Raw genomic sequence first — 17,762 nt, 5'->3', positions numbered from 1 at the left:
TTAAAATCCATGGAGAAGAAGTAAAAACTTTGAGGTTCGCCGATGACTTGTAATTCTGTCAGAGACAGCAAAGGACTTGGAAGAGTAGTTGAACGGAATGGACAGTGTCATGAAAGGAGGGTATAAGATGAACATCAACAAAAGCAAAACGAGGATAATGGAATGTAGTCGAATTAAGTCGGATGATGCTGAGGGAATTAGATTAGGAAATGAGACACTTAAAGTAGTAAAGGAGTTTTGCTATTTGGGGAGCAAAATAACTGATGGTGGTCGAAGTAGAGAGGGTATAAAATGTAGACTGGCAATGGGAAGGAAAGCGTTTCTGAAGAAGAAAAATTTGTTAACATCGAGTATAGATTTAAGTGTCAGGAAGTTGTTTCTGAAAGTATTTGTATGGAGTGTAGCCATGTATGGAAGTGAAACATGGACGATAACTACTTTGGACAAGAAGAGAAAAGAAGCTTTCGAAATGTGGTGCTACAGAAGAATGCTGAAGATTAGATGGGTAGATCACATAACTAATGAGGAAGTATTGAATAGGATTGTGGAGAAGAGAAGTTTGTGGCACAACTTGACCAGAAGAAGGGATCGGTTGGTAGGACATGTTCTGAGGCATCAAGGGATCACCAATTTAGTATTGGAGGGCAGCATGGAGGGTAAAAATCGTAGAGGGAGACCAAGAGATGAATACACTAAACAGATTCAGAAGGATGTAGGTTGCAGTAGATACTGGGAGATGAAGAAGCTTGCACAGGATAGAGTAGCATGGAGAGCTGCATCAAACCAGTCTCAGGACTGAAGACCACAACAACACAACAACCTAGTTGCACACCAAAAGAACCCCTGTTTTCGAATTTCCGAATCATTTTCTCCAGAACCACGGCAATCATTAGACCAAAGCCTTTATTCAAATCCTTCAGTGTCCGGAATTTCTGCAGAACGACGCGTGCACAGTCATCACTCGCGTAATACAGCTGTACAAGCAGAGCGCGATCCTGCATTGATAGTCATGGCGAATCACAGACGCGAAAGGAGGAAAAGCCGTACCTTGTATTTATAGGTCGTGCAGGCGATGTACGAACCAGAAGAGTGCACGGACTGTCGTGAATGCCAGTTCTCTCTTTATCCAACGATGTTTCCCGAGAGTGAAGTCTTTCAAAGATTCGGTAAGTTCGCTGACTGTAAGTATCTCCGTTACACTTTCGTATGTCGTGTTCTGATCGTATTACAGTTCTAATAGCTCTTATCTGAATTCGATGTCTGATGTCTTCCCTACTGTAAAATTCGAACTAGACTCCAGAACTTGTCAAACTAGCGTTTTGTATGCATTTTTTGTTAACAGATACAGCTCAATTTCCCAGAAGCCTTCCAACGAATCTATGTCTTTCGTACCGCAGTTTATACAAGTTTGTCCCCATTTTGTATTGCTCTGCAGTGCTACTCGTAGTTATTTAGAGATGTCACAAGTTCTAGAAGCTTGCCTCTAACCTTGTGTTCGGAGACTATCGGGCTGTTTCGCTTCACAGTGACTGCCATAAATTACTAAATGTGCGGAAAAGATTCACAACAGATTCTAATGTTCCGGAGTTTACGTCTGTAAAATTAGTATGGTCTACAGTGGCATGTGCCTTAAAGGGACACTTCCTCGGATAGCCACTACCCAGTCTTTTTTTAAGTTAAAAATACAAAACATCTAAAATATGATGCTTTACTCCATGGGTTATACGGCGTAATTCTGTTCCGAAGAACATCTAAAAATACTCTGGGCTTATACGGCAAACTGATAATCCGTGTACTCCACTCAGAGACTAAAGTAAAGGAATACTAGGTAAATAAGGTGGGCATCCAAGTTCCGAATGCATATTGAAAGTGGTCAATTTAAGTTGCACATTGTTCTGTAAAGTTTTAACTTATATTTTGTCTTCCTTTGCGATGGGTCATCTTCTATGCCTGCCGCATGGCACTTATTTGTAAATGTCCGTCTCGATAACACAAATTTTTAATTCATGGTAACTGGTTTCGGCTACTTCCATCTTCAGATCATAAAAGATTCTGATTTAGGTGTCAACGTCAAAATCTATATATGTAGATACATAATAAGTAAATATGAGTAGGTTGATATCTAAATCAGAATATTTTATGATCTGAAGATGGCAGTAGCCGAAACCAGTAATCCTGACTCTTAAAATTCTTGTGACCAAGAAGGACCTTCACAAATAAGTGCATAACATCAGCCAGGTCTCATTTACAAACTTAATGTCTTCAGTTAATACAACATGGCATCTGTCAGTTTCTTTTTGGCAACAGTCGAAAGAGACTGCAATTTTTGTGTGGAAATTGTACTGTACCACTAAAAAACTATACGTGAATACATCTCGACATTATGTGGTCGGTATGTTACTGAACTGAAAAGAGTAGGCACTCAGATTACACAGAATTCAGAAACTTCACTGTCAAAATTATAGTCAGATCTTGTCTGAGTGTTTTGAGACGACGGAGCAATGACAGGGAATGCAAATTTCATGTGATGCGAGTTTCTCAACGAGTAATCCGTGAAATGTGTTTCATAACGAACAGCTGACTTTCGCAATAAAGTTGGTAGAGCTACCTTGAATGACAATACACAATCGCCTTTTATGTGCCCACGATATCGTTTATAGTTCATGACTGGGAGGCGATAATGAAGGTTTAATCTTTAAAGGGAGTCACAGACATCAGTTTAATTTTAGGTCTTGCCGGATGTAACGCCCAGGAACCAGAACGAATGGAAAGAGGAAAAAATCGAGAATAATGTCAACCAAGCTGCAAGAAATGTATCGTCATGTGTAGAAACATAGGAAAAACCACGTCATTCAGGCCACAGAGAGCTGGCCGAGATTTTCAACAATTAATTGTTCACCCTGTCGAATTTGAAGTAATGGGTTTGTATCGTGTAGGAGAATATTCATCAATAAGCAGTTGTCAACTTGCACATGAAATGCATACTTCGAACAGTAGTGGGTGTACATCACTGGTGGGGCAACGGTTACCAAAAAAGAATGGGGACAAGGAAAGGGTCCAAATAACTTTGAACCCAGAATTCAGTTCTGTGAAGAGATTAAACAGCGAAATACTCTTCTTTAGAACTTTCTAAAGTTGCTCAACAGTAATAGTGCTTTCATGTGTGACAAAAACTATCCCACTCTCATTATCAAATGACTAGGAACAATTCTCTGTCAACGTGTGTGCTACAATGGTAAAAATAAATTTAAAGGCTGTTATATGCAACACCCTCTGGACGCTACTTGGTGTTCATTCTAGATGTTCAGGCACAGTTGTCCACTAGAGGATGTGGTTTCTACATGATGATGCATTATCCCACTTAAATAGCGATGATCGTGAAAACCTGAACAACAGATATCCTCATCGATGGACTGGAAGAGGAGAGCCATGTCAGTCGCGAACGAAGCATCTCACTTTTACGGACTGTTTTCCTTAAGGGGTCGTATGAAGTTGATAGATAAAACATTAGTAGAAAATAAAGAGAATATACTTCCCTCATTGCACAACAGCAGCAGGGATATTTGAGAACGTTGTTTTTCACGGCAGCTTTCTAGAATAAATGTTTCACTGAGTTCTTGTCTCGTCAGATTTGCCAGTCTCCAGGGTTCGACGACTTTCCCGTCGTCATCATTTGGTCATATTACAGCAGGCCGTGAGGATCTCTAGTTGGTCGAATTATGTCATCGAGACGTCACACAGTCACGGATTTTCCGTATGTTACCAGAGATTATGATGATGTACGTGACTGAAGAACAATGCTAGCGATGCAGGTTGCGTTAGATGGTGTGTTCATCTGCCCGAAAAACTACTGTCTATTGTTATAAGGCCCGTTGCATTCGGCTACTGGTTCTCCGACTTCTTAGGTCAGCCAAAGCGATTCATTGATAGCAAACACACTGAATACTAGCGTACACTTTTTGAATCGACGTAAGGTACGTTTTCGCCAGGTGCACGGGACTTGGTTGTTGTCCTTTTCCAATCAAGTTTAAACTAGAAAAGTCCTAGGCGGCTTTCACCGTCCGCCTGTGTGACGAGTTGTGCCAGTCGTCCTGCTCATTACATCAGCGGCCGCTTAGAATGGCCTCTTCCCGCCTTTGGCGGAAGCGTCGTACAGCCTCAGAGCAGATGCGTAGTCCATTTTTTGTCCGTGCTGCTTTATAATCCACAGTTCTCAGCTTGCCCCTCAAAGCCATGGTATCTCTTTTTATATAAGAAACAAGTTGTCAAGGAAGATCCGGTACATGGGAAAACATGGCTAACGACCCATTAAAAAAACTGAACTTTGCTATTTTCTAAGACATTTTTGAGTCAATAACTTTGAGGTGTGTCTTTTCTAAGCAGTAATACCTACGAGAGGCAGGAGAAACGTTTCAGACATTCAGTGAAACGCTGTATTGTCAAAATGAAAGTATCTATTTTTCACCGAGATCGCCTTTTAGGTTGGTTCAGTCTGTCCGCAGTTTCTTCCATTGAATCAGTTGCATAGCTGATAATTGATTCTCGAAGATCTGCAAAATATCTATATGCAGCTGTCATACAAATTCATTGGATTCATAAGATTTTACAACTACAAATATTGTTCAGATGTGTAAATAGGCGGATGTGACGAAGATAGTACTAAACTTCTTCTAGCTAGTGGAATAGCCACTAGATCTTATAAAATATGCTCAACGTGTTTTTTATAAACTTATAAAACACTTACATAAAAACAGTTTTGTTCGTTTAAGGTTCACTATACCAGTGTTTTGTAGTGTTAATATAATAGCTGTCCCTGTTACTTACATTATACATAAATAATATATTTTGTGAAATGTACTTTTGTGTGATGTAAGTTACTGAGGAATTTAATGTTTTGTTTCTTGTTTGTGCAAAGCTGCTCGTAACTTGTGTTGTTGTTTTTATCACCACGTTGCTTGATGATGCCCAAGGGGACGAAATTAGCTATATGATGATGATGATGATGATGAGGTCCCATATTCCGAGGAGCATAGGGGACGATGCGGTACACTCGCACCGCCGTATTAGGCAAGGTCCTAGCGGAGGTGGTCTGCCATTGCCTTCCTCCAATGAAATACTGTTTGTTAGATGTAAAAGACAACTTAGGAGGGTAAACGACTTTTTTAAAGAAATTTAATGCGCGTGTCGCACCATGCATAAAAAAGACTAATTCTTTCATATGTCTTTTCTTTTTCACGTGCTTTATTGATTACAACCCAATAAAATACCGCTTATTGGAAAAATGTGAAGCACAATTGCATCACTTATCTACCATAGAAGGTAAACGAACTCTTCCTGTGCGCAGACGCATCTCGCAAATAAAGAAAATGATACAAGAATTAACCTTACAATAAAACACTTATTTGTTATTTTTTGATGATAATTTCATAAACCTTCGTGAAACATCAAGTATGCACTGTCACAGTATAGTGAAGCTGCAAGCGTCATTAAACCTATCGATAATACAGGCTGCGAAAACATACGCTCGATATGACCAAAAGCAATTGAAGATACTATTGAGATAAAAATTTGATTTGATCAGTTATGCAGAAACTGTACTGGTACAAACACATAACTGGATGACTTGCCCACGAGGACGCTACTAGTGACCACCTCCTCGTTTCCATTAAGAAATATGCGGGTCTTTGCTCTGGCAAGGGGGAGAGAATGGTAATAGGCTTGAAACCTCACTAAGAGCTGCTTCCTATCACCTGCTACAATTACAAACTCTATTGATAAACGAAACAAAAGAACAGGGCAATGCACCTCGCATGTTCTCCATGAACATAAAAAATTATCTATTATTCTGTTTCTCTGATGTATCATTTTTCTCGTCGCCAGGAAAACCTTTAGATCTCTCATCCGAATCCGACAAACATCTTTGAGAAACTGTACAGCGGAATGGAGAAGAACGGTTTGCAATAACTGTAAGATTTAATAAACTGGAAAGAGAACATGGTTAAGCTAAAAATATCTTCACTAAGTAGTACAGCTCTTGAAATGCAAAACTAAAACACTATACCACATGGGTAGTACCAGTATGTTTCTACGCATGTGAATCGTTAACAATGAAATACAAATTGACAGAATAGAGGTATCTGAAAGAAGAATCATCAAAAAAGTGATTGCAACGTAAACAACTGGAAAATGAGAAGTAATGAGAATATCTACTGAAATGTGTGACGGATATCAGAAGTAATTGCTAAAGGAATGTTGACATTCTTTGAACATCACTATCATATTAACATGAACAGGCTAACAAAACAAGTATTTCTTTATTTCTGGTAAAAGAACTCAACAGTAGTAGGGATTACAAAAATAAGAAAAAACCTAGAAATATCAGAGGATCGGAACTGGCAGAAAGAAACTGTTTTAAGAATGAAACATTAAATTTAGTATGCTTTCAAAGCATAAAAAATAAGATATGAGCGACAACATGGATGGAAGAAAATAAAGGCAACATCCAGAGAAGATGAAATGTTATGAATATATATCTTATGGCAACTTCTATTTGTGCTGATGAGTATGATATCATTTTATCAGTTCTGAATGGCGTAAATTAGTAATTTGTTTCTCAAGGGCCACTTCCCGTGTCATGTGAATCCTGTGGAGATTCTCTGGGATATGAAAAAACGTTGATTGTACATTTTCTTCAAGTTCAATACACTGTAACGTTTAACATTATGAACCGTATTACAGCCAACCAATAAATACCTTAAAATATTAATTTCAAGTGTTTCTCTGAAGATACTCTTCAACAGACCAGAATACGTTGTCCAGCGTAATGTCCTTAATTCCATATATGAAGATGGTACCTGTTCCCGAAAGAACAGATACCATTGATGACTGTGCAGCTTCCCTAGAAACAAATGATAATTAAATCGAAACCCTTAGATGGCGACAAGTGTTGTTGATATACATCAATGGTGACAGGTGAAAAATGTGCACCCCGACCGGGACTCGAACCCGGGATCTCCTGCTTACATGGCAGACGCTCTATCCATGTGAGCCACCGAGGCCGGCCGTAGTGGACGAGCGGTTCTAGGCGCTTCAGTATGGAACCGCGCGACCGCTACGGTCGCAGGTTCGAATCCTGCCTCGGGCATGGATGTGTGTGATGTCCTTAGGTTAGTTAGGTTTAAGTAGTTCTAAGTTCTAGGGGACTGATGACCTCAGATGTTAAGTCCCATAGTGATCAGAGCCATTTGAACAATTTTTTTTGAGCCACCGAGGGCACAGAGGATACTGCGACTGCAGGGACTTATCCCTTGCACGCTTCCCGTGAGACTCACATTCCCAACTGTCCACAACCTACATTCGTAGTATTCCTAATAGATATTTACCCATTCACTCGTTACGAATGTGCACGCTTTGCCCGAACTCTTACGGAACTCGTTAGCTTAGTCAGGCGCGAGTAATGAGTGAATGGGCAAATATCTATTAAGGACACTACGGATGTAGGTTGTGGACAGTTGGGAATGTGGGTCTCACGGGAAGCGTGCAAGGGATAAGTCCCTGCAGTCGCAGTATCCTCTGCGACCTCGGTGGCTCAAATGGAGCCGGCACGGTAGCTCAGCGTGTTTGGTCAGAGAGGCGATGGCCCTCTGTAATAAAAAATCTGAGTAAGGGAATCAACGATCAAATTGAACGGATGTCATGTGACGTCCGCCCAGACCAAACGCAACGAACAACACCGAACAAAAAAAAAAAAAAACTAAAAAAAAAGGATGGATAGAGTGTCTGCCATGTAAGCAGGAGATCCCGGGTCCGAGTCCCGGTCGGGGCGCATATTTTCAACTATCCCCATTGATGTATATCAACAACACCTGTCGGCAGCTAAGGTTTTCGATTTAATTATCCTTAAATTGCATCACATTACCCATAAGGTACTGTTATGCCCTGCTAGACTGTTTCCAAGTGTATCTTTAGTCCTTTTGGTGCCGTATTTGACCACCGTAGTTTATGTAGAAGTTGTCTTTGTTCCTAATATTATATTCATGATGTTGCCTACCAAGCAGGAGGTACTCAACAAATACAGTGATAGGCCTCCGCAATAAGGGCACAGCCACCCACCAGGCGTCTCTCAGCTCTGTGCAGCAGCCTCCAGATGGAGCTCACAAGCCTGGACCTCTTCCTGCTTCTGCATCACTACTCCAGCTCGTCATATACGTCCACCGATAGTGTGGACAGCTGCCATAGGGGGCACTGACAACCGTTGACTACATTGCTTCCGCCTCGTACTGACGAACATTGAAATTTTTCTGCCAACAGACGTTACACACGACGTGCCACAGACACTCGGGCAGTCTAAAACCAATAATAAAACAGTTCAGTTCAGAGCCTGCAGTCGCTCTTTATGGAGGACAAGGACCATTAACTGATTGTCTGCACAATTACAATCAGTTACAGCGACAATACTACAGACTACCAAGTGACACCAAAGTTATTTAGATTTCACTGTGTTAGATTTCAAACATAAAGTGCCATACCTCAAATTGCGACAAAGGTAAGAACCATTTGGTAACATACTCTTATAAAAAGTTATTTGTTACTTCTTACTGTGATGCCTCATTTCTGTTATAGTGCCACCTGTCAGACAAGTGCTTGCTAATCATAGTGTGCTGCCTTTAAGGAACCATAGAATCTGGTTCAAATGCCTCTGAGCACTATGGGACTTAACTTGTGAGGTCATCAGTCCCCTAGAACTTAGAACTACTTAAACTTAACTAACCTAAGGACATCACACACATCCATGCTCGAGGCAGGATTCGAACCTGCGATCGTAGCGGTCGCGCGGTTCCAGACTGTAGCACCTAGAACCGCTCGGCCACTCAGGCCGGCTAAGGAACCAGAGCAGGGAAACATTTTTCTGCTAACACAGAAGTTTGGGCTGAGTTAATAGCAGCATTCAGTTACTACTTTCACAATACGTATTTTGCACTAATTTTTGAAAAAATGTCCTAGGACATTAATGAACATACAAGGTATTTCAGGCCGAATAGCAAATATTTTAGGGGTTGGTAGCGTAAATTCGAACAAAACATTCTGCATAACGTGTGTTCACTTTTTGTTGGCTAGAGAAGAGATTCAGCTGTAACTAGAGTCGTAGAACTACCGTTGTTTACTCTAGACTGTCATAAGTAAGTGTAGACTGTGGTAGTTTTCCTACCAGCCTTGGTCAGTTAAGATCGTACCAACATTACCTGAATATAAGGTGTGTTGCATATCTGTCTGGTGACTAATCAAATCGATGGCTTTGTTTATGTATGCAGTCAGTGTCTTCCTAGATTCCCTGAGATACTGGAAGTGGTGTACCATTTAGAACACGAGTGAGGGTATGTAAAGGGTCGCTTCGACATGTTTCTGTTATTCATAAACAACATTTATCAACAGTAACAGGAAACTCTTGCCTTTGATCATGATGACATATATTCTACTGAGTACGAAATAAGAATAATTATTATATACATTTTTATGTATGTGCTTGCAAACTGTGTTTGCACCACAAGTAATTGCTTTGGTTACATAAAAGTGAGGAATGTGAGCTATTAATTAACTTTCATTGCTTATAAAACGCAGTTTACGAGTAGTGGGTAAGGATATAAAATTCGCAGTGGAATAACACAGAATGATGTGCGGTTCTGATTACGTGGGAAAAAAACGACAGACAGACAAACTGCAGCTGTTGACAGAATCATTAATAACCGCTTTAAACAAGGAGAAGTTGTCGCTTCCCAGTTCCTCTTTTACACATTCATTTATGTTTATTTCCCTACCAATGCTACCAAAACTGCAGGTTACTACGTCATTTACATACTGTACAAAACTAACGAACTTTAGTTTTCGTTGACCGTAACTCTAGTTGTAACCCAAACAAATACTCACACGATGTGTTAAGTAAACGCAAATCATTAAGCTCAAATTTGACTATCATAATTTCTACCTTCGACTTCAGTGCACTGTAGACGTATCTTCGTAACACCACGTGAAGCTCCACTAGGAGGTCCTTTATGAAGGCAGCACTGTTCGTAATCCGAAGGATCTGTTAATGTCTTGTGTTTGCTTTTTCTTTGTACACACTAATTTCAACCACCCCCGCAGCCAAAAATCTAAAGGGGTAAATCCGGGGATCTTGGCGGTCAAGAAATGTGCTCATTTCTGCCGCTCCATCTTCTGGGGACTATAGGAGTGAATATCGTATAGCACTGTTGGCCGGGATATCCCACAGGGTGGATTCAGCCGCCGGTAAGAAAGAGCGTTCTTCCTCCGCGTTCATGGGCCCCTTTCCTTGCGGATTTTTGACACTTGTGTCATATGTGTATTTGTAATGTGTAGGCGAGAGTAATGGATGTGTATATTGAATAGTGTTACTTTGTTGTTGTATGGTGATGACGATGATGTGATGATGATGATGATGATGATGATGATGATGATGATGAGAGAAGGGAAAGGGTGAAACCCGGATGACGGCACGCGGCCTTCTCTACCACAACAGCACAAAGGAGCCGCCGAGATCAACGTCCCCATCCCACTGAAGGATCTCAATCAACAGTGTCACATGCCCTCGCTCCATGAGACACTGCGGAGAGGTTTTTGAATTTAATCCAAGATACTGGCGCAAAGACTACTGACCAGGAACTTTCCGGCACCACGTCTCTTCCCCTTGCTAATCTAATATTGGCAGTGAAAATTTACTTCACCAACAGAATTCGAAATGGCTTATCTGGTGTGTGCTAGCGAGCACGGCTCCAGCGGTTTCGCGAGGAATGTGAGGTTTAGATTACGTGCCACCTTACGACTAGTTTGTACAAGAGCTCCAACACACTGGAAGAGCATACTCATCGCTGTAGCGAAAGGAGCCTCTTCCAATAATGCTGGCAGCTCCTTTCCAGGAAATTCTAGATAATGTGGCCCCGTAAGAAGACGCTAAAACGATACAGTAGAACAGGCTAACAGATCTTGATTACAATTATGTAATCTCAAGCACAACGCCTCAGCCTTAACTTCAATCGAAAACTGACAATCAATAAACAAAGCAATAGCAATTGGAGTACCATCAAGCACAATGAAAACTTATCTCTGTAACCAGCCGCATATCTGTAACAAATGAAAAGTGGACACATGTTATATCGAATGTATCATTCGGTTTAGTCTATACTCCCACCTCCTATTATATTTACTATTCCTCCTGTAGCACACTGTACACGTTCTGAAACAGTTGCCAATTTGAGATGCGGTACGAAAGAATAGTTGCTGTGCTTGAAGCGGTGTAACACAACATGTACACACACACACACACACACACACACACACACACACACACATACATAGTGAATTGCATAGTAGTGGTGTAGACGTATACATATGTGCTGATTTTTTCAAACAATTTCTGTATCGCTGCTAATTTAGGTCTGCGTGTTAGTGGTAAGTGTTTACGGTTGTGGGTTTTCGACATTATTCGTACTTTAGCTATGTCATGGTGCTGAAGTGAAAACGTCGTAATCCATGTGTTTGGCTCCGATAACAGGCTCTTTCACGTTTACAGACGTCTTTCAGCTGCCTCCTGAAACGTATATACATATTGCTAGTCTTTGTGCCATACTGATCTTAACCACACGCTTGCCAGCGCTGTGTTTGTCTTAACCCATGTGGACAAAGTGGAGGCTGCATACAGTAAATAGTTTGAAGGCACAAGAAGCATATTAAATTGTTACAAAACACATAGGAAAATATTCAATGTATACATTTATTTTTTATTATAATACTGCTAAGCTGATTATTAGACCCCTGTGCCTGATGATTGTCAAGTTACCATGTATGCAATGTGTTTAGAAAATTCGACTAAGTAAAACATGCGATATGGAGGAATCAGTTGAAAAAATAAAATGAATAAAGTACTCTGTATAATTCTTCCCAGTCCGTAGCAATCTGCGACTCAGCGTACTGGGCGATGTGGGTGCCCCTAAACATCAAAAATGAATTCCAATATGCCACGTTTACGGCGGAACACCCCTCAGAGATTTGAGACCAAAGTAGCACTCTACCATCAGATAATTTAGTGCATCAACGAACTATTTGCCGCAAGCTTAAAGAGATAAAAATTCATAGAGCTTCGATTTGCGCATAATGGAAGAGTCAGAGATGTTGAAAGGAGAAAAGCTGAAATTGATTCATTTCGCTCTATTCTGCACACAAAACATCCAGACCTGTCAGATTCCTCAAAAACAGGTGTCAGCTTCTAAGAAAGCTCTTAGAGCATACTTGAGGTATCCTGCTTAACTGCAAAATCCAAACCACACACAGTATTGGGGAGAAATTACTTCTTCCTGCAGCTACCAAAATGTGCGTTGAGTCTGAAGTCGAAGACGATACAGTGGCTCGTCATATTGACGCAAAAGCCATTGACATGAAAAATCAATTGCTACCAAGTCCTCATGATAGCCCAACTGTAGCCTTGTATCAGAGGGGAAGAGCGAACATCAAAGGGAACTCCGGGAATCGATTACTATCTCGAAAGGACATCAGGAGGCAAGATTCTTGTCCTCGACGAGCAAGTGAAAAAGTCCACTAAAAATTACTCAAAATCCTAAGGTCGTCACGACCAAGAATTTCGCAATGTCTCGAGAGTCTGTGCATAAGGCGATTCCTGAGTGTCTCCTCGGCCGGTGGCGAATCATGGGTCTGAATTTTGGAGAGGCCAGAATACACATTAGAAACTCTCCTTTCTTTCTTCCTAACGACGACGACTACCACCACCACCACTAAGATGACGCTGACGACGACTACCACTGCTACCGCTATAGCTAATAATAGCAGTAATAGTAATATTATTAAGCTACCGCTATAGCTAATAATAGCAGTAATAGTAATATTATTAATAATGTCAGTTGCTTTTATTGACAAAGGAACTGGTAGATTGGGCTTTTGAGCATTGTTACTTGTAAAACAAAGTTCTTCTTTTAAATCTTTCGACATCATCGTCGTAACATGTATCTCGGATTTAAAGTATTTGCAGTACTGGTTTATCAATTGAGGTATACGCGAGAAGTGATAAGTGACCCTGGGCCCAACTGTTCTCCAAATAAGTTTTTATGCGTTTAAGACAAGACAAACTCCTTTCAACTGAAGCAATTGTTGCAGAAGTCGTAGAAATTACACAGTGTTTGAAAGTTTCTGGAAGAATTTGGTCCTTTTCATTCTCAATCATTCTTTTGCTAAAGTCTCCCAAACTGATAGTGTGAAATGTATCTTTATACTCGGCAGAAAATACAGTATCCAATTCTACACCCCAGTGCGAGCGACTGAAGGACACGCTATACGTTTGTAATGACGAATTCACACCGTCTACAGGAAATGCTGACCGTAAGTGGCAAACTGAGTGTTATCGCTTAGTTTAAGGAGTAGCGCTTTATCATAATGTGAAAATCTTTTCTCCAGTTGAGTTCCAATATTATCCAGTATCTCGAAGTACACCTGTTTGTATTTTAAAATCTATCGATTTCCAGCGTATTCATCTATCATTCCAGCTATATTCATCGAAACTTCAGCTTTCAGATAAGTCAGTCGTTACGTGGGATTTAAAAAGTCGATGATATTTTTAAGTTTTTGTGTAAGCTATGCATACTGAGACAGCACTGTTGCAAAACTGTGTAGCATTTATTTTTTTCTGAAGAATGTTGAAAAGCAGTTCAGTCTTTAAGAATATGCTTTGAAAAACAGAGGGAGAAAAACAAAGTCTGGGAGAGTATATTTGAAAGCACAAGCTTTTCTTAGTTGCACTAGAGCCTGGGCTGTCTGTTATTTCATTTGAAACCGCTATTAGGCGTTGACGGTTTTCGTAATGGTAGGCATTACTCTAGCTTTATGGTTCTATCTAGTTTCGCAATTCAAAGCAATGTGTTTACCAACAATACTGTCGAGAATTGCTGTGTGTTCAGAAGACCGGTGTAAGAAAGTAGGAATACCCTGAAGTGTGGAGAAAAAATCCTTCATGATTTTATACAAGAACAGCTCTACTGCAAAACTAAATTTAGACGATGTGCAATACAGCGAGAAAAAAGAGCTTGGGGCAATTTCATGCCTCTTATCTTGCAGGCCATGTAATTCTCCTGCCAGAACGGAAGCACCATCACAAGTTTGGGCCACTAGTTTGTTCTTCATATCACAATTTCGACACATGTCGCTTAGCACAGTGGATAAAGCAGTAGTCGTTCTAGTTTGGCTAACATCATGGAAACCAGAAAATGTTTGTGAATGTCGCCGCTGGAGTCCACTAGTCTCGCAACAGTAAAGCATCTGAAACGTCTGTTGCTTCGTCCACAATGCAGGAATAAAGTGAGGTTCTATCCACACCTGAATGTATATCTTCATATATCTCCTAATTTATACGTTCAATCAGTTCATTCTGTATAGCTTTCTCTGGAAGTAAGCCATTTTCCTCCAGTGTGGTTTCAACTCTTCGTTTCTGTTTAGCACAGATTTAAAAATGGCTCTGAAATTTCCAGTACACTTGCAATCATCATGACCTCTGAGAGCTATCTCCTGCTTATTAAAAAGATTTGTGATGTCGGCTAGAATTTTCATTATATCTCTGTTTTTCACTTCATTGTTGTGTATGATATTCATCAGTTTGTGCTGTTCATTTGTTTGGATAGTTCTTTACACAAAATAAAAGTACTTGGATGATCTTCAGAAGAAGCACGCCATGCTATACATCTAACCCTGTTCTTCAGATCGTCGAAACTCTCAGCGGACAATTAAGCTTTTCTTGTTCTTAAGAGCCGACATGCCCAGCACAATAAACCTCCTTTTTTAGATCTAGCACATAACCACTTGTGCTGCTCATACCATTAACTTTGGAACGTACATGTTTTGAACTTATATTCCTGAAGAAGGTGTAGTGCCCGTGTTGAACGTCCTGTCCTCAAAATTTCATGTCTTTCAGTTTCACATCTCCTTGAAAACGAAAGCTCCTGCAAGGAAGTAACGATGTCCTCACTTGAAAGCGTTGCACCATTTATGGTACAACATGGCTATTACAGCCTATACCCCTCTTCTGTTCGTAGTAGTGACATCATGGTTACCACGGCAACCGAGCGTTTGGAGGTGACCTGGCCTCTGTCTGGCCTTCTCGCCATATGCTTCACTTCTCTCTCCCTTTGGTTAGGGTTAAGCATTCACGATTCGGCTTGCTCCCTAGTGCTGGCAGTTTAGACGGAATAATATAAGGTATGTCTTTCGCGATCTCTGACAAATGTGCATAAAGGTTTATTGTAAAAGTAGTTATTGCTACTGTGCTGACGCTGTTGCTGCTGCTGCTACTACTACTTCTATTACAGAAATGTGAGGAGGTCCGGCCTCCCTTGTCTCCTCTGATCAGCCACCACTGCCCTCGGTAGTCATACGAGTACAGCCCCCACAGATCCACATCGAAAATAACATTATACAGGGTGTCTGTTATAACATGGAGCAACTAAACACCTCTAAATATACGCATTAGACGAAAAAATTTTCCAAATTAAAACTAAATGTTTTCAAGGAGGACATCTGTGTCCTAAAACTGGCGCCTCTTAACTGCCCCCTCCCGCTCCCCTCGCCTCCCCCCCCCCCCCCCCCCCCCCCCCGCCACCAGCCATGTGATGGGAACAACTTTTTATTTTCAAAAGAGAAACCCTCGTTTCATTGCAGATTCGGATTCACGGCAAAAGAATACGTAGGGTTTACCAAAAACCCTTTTTCCACTCGTGGTACATGGTGCTGTAATCGATGAAATTCAGTTTTTTTCGGTTTTTGTGTTTAAAAACTAACTTATTTGATTCTACTTTACAGTTTCGATAAAAATGTAAATTGTTGTTGTTGTTGTGGTCTTCAGTCCTGACATTGGTTTGATGCAGCTCTCCATGCTACTCTATCCTGTGCAAGCTTCATCTCCCAGCACCTACTGCAACCTACATCTTTCTGAATCTGTTTAGTGTATTCATCTCTTGGTCTCCTTCTACCATTTTTACCCTCCACGCGACCCTCCAATACTAAATTGGTGATCCCTTGATGCCTCAGAACATGTCCTACCAACCGATCCCTTTTTCTAGTCAAGTTGTGCCACAAACTTCTCTTCTCCCCAATTCTGTTCAATACCTCCTTATTAGTTATATGATGTACCCATCTAATCTTCATCCTTCTTCTGTAGCACCACATTTCGAAAGCTTCTTTTCTCTTCTTGTCCAAAGTAGTTATCGTCCATGTTTCACTTCCATACATGGCTACACTCCATACAAATACTTTCAGAAACAACTTCCTGACACTTAAATCTATACTTGATGTTAACAAATTTCTCTTCTTCAGAAACGCTTTCCTTACCATTGCCAGTCTACATTTTATACCCTCTCTACTTCGACCACCATCAGTTATTTTGCTCCCCAAATAGCAAAACTCCTTTACTACTTTAAGTGTCACATTTCCTAATCTAATTCCCTCAGCATCACCCGACTTAATTCGACTACATTCCATTATCCTCGTTTTGCTTTTGTTGATGTTCATCTTATACCCTCCTTTCATGACACTGTCCATTCCGTTCAACTACTCTTCCAAGTCCTTTGCTGTCTCTGACAGAATTACAAGTCATCGGCGAACCTCAAAGTTTTTACTTCTTCTCCATGGATTTTAATACCTACTCCGAAATTTTCTTTTGTTTCCTCCACTGCTTGCTCAATGTACAGATTGAATAACATCGGGGATAGGCTACAACCCTGTCTCACTCCCAACCCAAACACTGCTTCCCTTTCATGCCCCTCGCCTCTTATAACTTCCATCTGGTTTCTGTACAAATTGTAAATAGCCTTTTGCTCCCTGTATTTTACCCCTACCACCTTCAGAATTTGAAAGAGAGTATTCTAGTCAACATTGTCAAAAGCTTTCTCTAAGTCTACAAATGCTAGAAAAGTAGGTTTGCTTTTCCTTAATCTAGCTTCTAAGATAATTCGTAGGCTCAGTATTGCCTCACGTGTTCCAATATTTCTACAGAATCCAAACTGATCCCCCGAGGTCGGCTTCTACCAGTTTTTCCATTCGTCTGTAAAGAATTTGCGTTATTATTTTGCATCCGTGACTTATTAAACTGATTGTTCGGTAATTTTCACATATGTCAGCACCTGCTTTCTTTGGGATTGGAATTATTATATTCTTCTTGAAGTCTGAGGGTATTTCGCCAGTCTCATACATCTTGCTCACCAGATGGTAGAGTTTTGTCAGGACTGGTTCTCCCAAGGCCGTCAGTAGTTCTAATGGAATGTTGGCTACTCCAGGGGCCTTGTTGCGACTCGGATCTTTCAGTGCTCTGTCAAACTCTTCACGCAGTATCGTATCTCCCATTTCATCTTCATCTACATCCTCTTCCATTTCCATAATATTGTCCTCAAGTACATCGCCCTTGTATAGACCCTCTATATACTCCTTCCACCTTTGTGCTTTCCCTTCTTTGCTTAGAACTGGGTTTCCATCTGAGCTCTTGATATTCATGCAAGTGGTTCTCTTTTCTCCAAAGGTCTCTTTAATTTTCCTGTAGGCAGTATCTATCTTACCCCTAGTGAGATAAGCCTCTACATGCTTACATTTGTCCTCTAGCAGTCTCTGCTTAGCCATTTTGCACTTCCTGTTCATCTCATTTTTGAGACGTTTGTATTCCTTTTTGCCTGCTTCATTTACTGCATTTTTATATTTTCTTCTTT

At 40.7% G+C, this 17,762-nt stretch overlaps 1 protein-coding gene and 1 non-coding gene across 2 annotated transcripts in view; one reads left to right on the top strand and one right to left on the bottom strand.

The window, feature by feature from the left end:
* The window catches only part of LOC124606383, a 302,259-nt gene that overhangs the window by 14,267 nt on the left and 270,230 nt on the right, over positions 1–17,762 (top strand). The gene's annotated exons all lie outside the window — the stretch shown is intronic.
* Positions 6,985–7,058, bottom strand: Trnat-ugu. Its single transcript has one exon. It is a non-coding gene; the product is annotated as a tRNA-Thr (tRNA).

The sequence above is a fragment of the Schistocerca americana genome, chromosome 3 (assembly GCF_021461395.2).
Source record: "Schistocerca americana isolate TAMUIC-IGC-003095 chromosome 3, iqSchAmer2.1, whole genome shotgun sequence".
Taxonomy (NCBI): Eukaryota; Metazoa; Arthropoda; class Insecta; order Orthoptera; family Acrididae; genus Schistocerca; species Schistocerca americana.
Note: the sequence above shows the minus strand (reverse complement) of the source record. Positions and strands in the feature narration are given on the sequence as shown.